At 31.8% G+C, this 5,650-nt stretch overlaps 1 long non-coding RNA gene across 1 annotated transcript; it reads right to left on the bottom strand.

Moving 5' to 3' along the window:
* Window positions 1-263: 263 nt before the first annotated feature.
* On the bottom strand, window positions 264-5,246 carry LOC143246132 (uncharacterized). The gene is made up of 3 exons (XR_013025811.1): window positions 5,113-5,246; window positions 1,343-1,408; window positions 264-581 (listed from the first exon to the last, which is right to left on the bottom strand). It is a non-coding gene; the product is annotated as an uncharacterized LOC143246132 (long non-coding RNA).
* Window positions 5,247-5,650: the final 404 nt, after the last annotated feature.

Genomic DNA, 5,650 nt, shown 5'->3' on the forward strand with positions numbered 1-5,650 from the left:
CATTCAATTACTTCAATCAAGAACATACATTTAATTGGAAAGGAACACTATAATTTCACTATAGATATAAAATCATTGTACAAATTGTTACGTATATAATTTATCCCGGACGATCTCCCAGCTGATTATGTTACGTATTACGATTTCCAATAGCTTGAAACTGAGTTAAATTGTAATTTGCATTTAGAAAGTAATTGAAGGTAGAGATGTGTCAAATTTATGATGTTTGCCAACAATATTGAAATACACAGTTTTCTTTCTTTTCACAAATATATTTTAATATACAAACAATAATACAATTTATAAAATCGGTTATTAGAAATAACGTTTTATGGATAAAAGTTTTACAAACTTACACATAATATTGAGTCTTCTATCTAGTCTGGAATTGAATACTTTTATCAACTGTTCACGACGAGCGAATTAATCCCGAGTTGAAATAGATACAATTCACTTAACTGGAAGCCACTTAACTCTTTACTGATCACAAGTTTTCACCGCTGAAGATATATAGTGTCTTCGTAAAATACTAACGTCTGATGTTAATCCGCTGAAGTTACACAGTTTCTAGTGTTTGAAATCTATAAATATTCACTGTCAGATATCTCTAGTTTTCCTATTATACTTTCCGAGAATCATAGTACACCAACTACAGCAAATCAACCAACATTATATACTGTCTCTACAGGTGCTGCAACTTCTACATTTTATAATATTTAGGCAAGATTCTAGAAAGTTCAGCTAGAGCAAAAATACTGTCAATCACTAGTATTTATATGCACTTATGTATATCGTTAATATACACATATGTATATCGTTGATTTTTGCGCTCGAGAATCTATAACTTTGATGAATAAGCGGGAATTTCGCAATACACATTTAACAGTTAGATACAGTTATAAATATATAATTAACTGAAACAAACAATGATATTAAAATAAATACATAACAGTAAATCCACTACAACGTCTATTCCACACAAAGAGGGTATAATTGTACCAAAGTATTTCTTAGACGAAAGACCTACAGTGACCCCTTCAACACACACACATCTTTAGCCGAATTTGTATTTGTAACTACTAGAATGAAATCTGCGACAAGACACTCCCATTTATCGATATTAACATACGTACAAGACGATCATCTGACCATCAGTATACACCACAAAAAAACAACAAAAAAACATTCGCACACATACCATCATTTCGAATTTTCCCAACCATAAAGTAACAAAAAGGTAATACCATATTCACAGTTCTAACGATACTCAAACTATGTGGTGATGATAAAAATTATAAATCTAAAACCAATAATATGAAAACATTTTTGTATAAGTCATTACCCTGATTCTGTCATCCACGACGCAGCCACCAAGTTAGCTCATGCGCCCAGAAGAAATTACTCAATCCTACCAAGAAAAAACACATCATGTTTCACTTCTGCTAAATGCCATCAGACCAACAATAAAATCAAATATATTACAGCAAAGAATTACACATTACTTACTGAAGACCCTACCACTAAACATTTTCAAGAACCCACCAATTATTTCTCATAGACAAGATAAATACCTAAAAGATATCTTGGTGCATAATAAACTTTAAAAAAACAAAAACAAAATGATAGTCCAGGTAAACATAACAATTGCCCACAGATATACAGAACAACAAAACACGAGTAAATAACACAACTTTCAACATAAGACAATCATTTACATGTACCATTGAATGTATCATTTACCGTATCATTTGCAAACAATGCAACAGTTTATATACTTTGAATAAAAAGTCCGTCGACTTGGCAGAAAAGACGGAATGTCTAAACCATATTAAACTAGGGAACCAAGATACAGGGACAGGCAAACATTTCATGCCTAACTACACAGTTGACAACCTTTCGATTTTTGGACTTATTACTGCTCCAACAGACATTCCAAAAAGAAAATGACTGGAAAGGAGGCTTAGTTTATCTACAACCTAGAAACCCAAGTACCATTCTTTTTATAGATTCTTATTTTTTCATTATTTATTTAAATTTTAATCTGTTTTGTGTTTTTATCTATCAATTTATGTCACTTTAAAGGCTTGTAATACTGATGTAAAAAGATTTTTGTTTTTTTTAATTTCGCGCAAAGCTACTCGAGGGCTATCTGCGTTATCCGTCCCTAATTTAGCAGCGTAAGGTAAGACTAGAAGGAAGGCAGCTAGTCATCACCACTCACCGCTAACTCTTGGACTACTCTTTTACCAACGAATAGTTGGATTGACCGTCACATTATAACGCCCCCACGGCTGAAAGGGCGAGCATGTTTGGTGCGACGGGGATGCGAACCCTCGACTCTCAGATTACAAGTCGCACCCCTTAACCCACCTGGCCATGCCGGACCAATGTAAAAAGATGTAATTTTGAAGAGAAATTTCACACTCAAAGTTAAGAATGATACGCACTCGTTTCGTTCTGTTTTTAATTCTGCGCATGCACTTTTGTTGTAAGCTGTACGATCAGACGATGGGCGCTAGTTTCGAAAAGACACCCTCTCAAAATAAAAATATAAAAAATAAATATTTGCGATTATTTAACATATTCTTCAGTTATAACATTTATGATTTCGACGTTTCATCGGGTGAAATTGGTTGTTCTACCTTATGATGCAAAATTAACCTTGTGAAACGTTATAACCCTAAATACTATAAATTTTATATCCGACAATAAACATGTTTTAAGTTAGAAATTTTAAAAAAATGCTTTTGAACAAAAATAACTTATCAACATAAACAGTATTTTTTACACAACGTTTTGACTTTACAACAATCGGACCAACATGTTTTTTAACCTTAATTTACACTTCAAAAATTGTTTCTATCTAAATGAATAGATGTATCGTAGTATTGTAGTGTGTATGAATCAATAGAACAATACCTAATATATTACATATGTAATCTGCAGGTGTACATGATTGTGTTTGCTTATGGCTGTGGTGAGCACCTATTTTTGTGAATTATAAAGAAGTGCTTGTATATTATTTATGACGTTAATAAATTATAGTAAAATAAGCACATAACTCGCAGCACCTGTTTTCCAAAGTTTTTCTGAAGAGGCATGCCTCTAGACCAGCAGTGGCATGCTTTGCACGCTATTCTGACCTGTCTTACGAATCCAAAATTGCTTCTTCCAACCCTGCATTACCTTTCAACAGAGAATTGTTGGTCTAAATCTTACATAAATAAAATTGAGTTTTTACAGTTTGAACGTCAAAGAAACGGTTATAAGATTTAGGACAATTAGTGATGCTCATTTTAGTAGCAAATATACAATAAGGTCACAACAATGTGATATATTAACTGTCATGCACTTTAATCACCCCTCCCGTCTAGAACAACCATGAAGACTGTCAATTTAAACTAACAGTTACATTTTGAAAGAAGAAAATTTATTAACCAGCCAAACCACTGGGTAATGAGTTCTTATTTTCCCATAATTATAACAAGAAAGAAAGTTTGCTTGTGATCAAATTAAATCTTTACTTTCAAAGTCTAAACTTTTCACTTGTGATATTTATCCTATCTACATTCAATATATCATGCTTTCACTTAAATAGACCTATAAATTGATTATGTAAATTCCTAATAATTCTGCTTTATGTACACTTAATTCAAGTCATTTCTTAATTTTCAACATTTTTAAGTAAAAGCTTGTATTTTAATCCATTCATCAAAGATTAAATACTGGTAAAACATCAATGAGATAATAGTTAAAGTAGAAAATGTTCTTATTATATATTTTATTATGTATAATCTTACTTGTGAATGTACATACAGCGTGCATTAAGCATTTATATCATTTCTTTAATACAGGGTTCAATAACAAATACTTATGCTAAGATTTTGTGGAATAATATTCGGGCTAAAATTATATTTTGATATGTATATTAAAACAGTTAAATTTTAATTTAAATCTGTATTTTGTATTTATAACAAAGCTACCAAGTCTATCTGCTACGTTAACTAATTTTGTATCACAAGCGAAATGAAAGACAAGCAATCAACAGCTCCCATACTTCGGTATTGCACGTCACTCTTATAACGCACACACAGAGAGTATATTGTGATATATTCACCGATTCGAACCACCTCTGAAATACAAAGTTATATCATACTAAAGTGCCTAATTCAAATCTTTATGCGAGAAAAACTGGTGTAGTGGATTTAATTACCTCATAAAGTGCTTTAAGAAACTGATAACGATATTTTTAGTGATATAAATACTAGTTAGAGAAAACCGATGATAAACATGAATAAATTGCAACTACTTGTAGTATAGACAAGAACTTTAATAAAAATATGAATAACCCTTAACGTTCTTTGGTATGTATGTGTGTGTGTTTTTTCTTATACCAAAGCCACATCGGGCTATCTACTGAGTACACCGAGAGGAATCGAACCCCTGATTTTAGTGTTGTAAATCCGAAGACTGTACCAGCGGGGGATTTTTGCTATGTAGTATATTCATAAAAAATGATATTTTAGTTAATAACGGTTATAAGATAAATGTTAAGCTTTTACAAACTTTATGCATTATTTATGTTTTTGGATGAAATGGTAACGAGAAACCCAAGCTAACAAATAAAAATAATCTTGTAATACATATATCACCTGTTATACATATATCACCATTTTGAAATTTACAATGAACTTTTATCAATGCATATAACTCCAACTGAAAGAAATACAAGCTTTAATTTAATGGAGGAGTATAGCGAAAACGTTTGAATGTTAAATATATTGTGTTAATCTATATTAATAAACCAGTCTGGCCCCCCAGTGGCTAAGCGGTATGTCTGCGGACTTATAACGCTAAATACCGGGTTTCGATACCCGTGGTGGGCAGAGCACAGATATCCTATTGTGTAGCTTTGTGCTTAATTCAAAAACAACAACATAAACCAGCCTGTGTGTTTTTGAGTCAGTCAGTCAACGTCAAAGCTCCAAGAAGAAAAAAACTTAAAGACTTTTAAAACTTTGCACAGGTGTTAAGTGAATTCTGACGGTATTTTGGGGATTACTTTTATTATACATTTTGTTATATCTAAAAATAATGTGTAAAGTTACTTACTTTAAACAGCACAGAGTGTATTCAAACACAAGAACAAGTGTTTATAACATAGGACATGTGTTATTTCCCAGTTACGTATGGAATGAAACATCGTTATGTGCAACAACTGAACCTAGGAAAGTATCAGGATATTTCATGTTCATTAAATAACTAGACTATGTCACGTGGTTTCGTATCAAGCAAGTCCTGGCGTTTTAATCATGTTCAAACAAATATCAGCTTACACAACGTTGGTTATCTCTTCTTCAGCAATATGTTGTTAGGGTCGTTTATTTAAGTATCTGTTGAAGGTACACGACTCTTGTCGTTTACTTGTACATGTGCCTTGAGTTACCATGGCGATATGTTATGAGTATCTTTCATAAGAATTAGTACTGAAGTGAGTTACAGTTTGGATAAGACATAAATGATAAGTTATGAAAAGGAAATAATCTAAAGTTATTGCTATTTAACGTTAACAATTAATATTTTAGGTAAAATTTTTACCGAGGACAGTAAACTTTTCTGTAGGTTTAGATGGAATTGTTTAATTTAACAA

The sequence above is a fragment of the Tachypleus tridentatus genome, chromosome 3 (genome assembly GCF_004210375.1).
Source record: "Tachypleus tridentatus isolate NWPU-2018 chromosome 3, ASM421037v1, whole genome shotgun sequence".
NCBI classification, from domain to species: domain Eukaryota; kingdom Metazoa; phylum Arthropoda; class Merostomata; order Xiphosura; family Limulidae; genus Tachypleus; species Tachypleus tridentatus.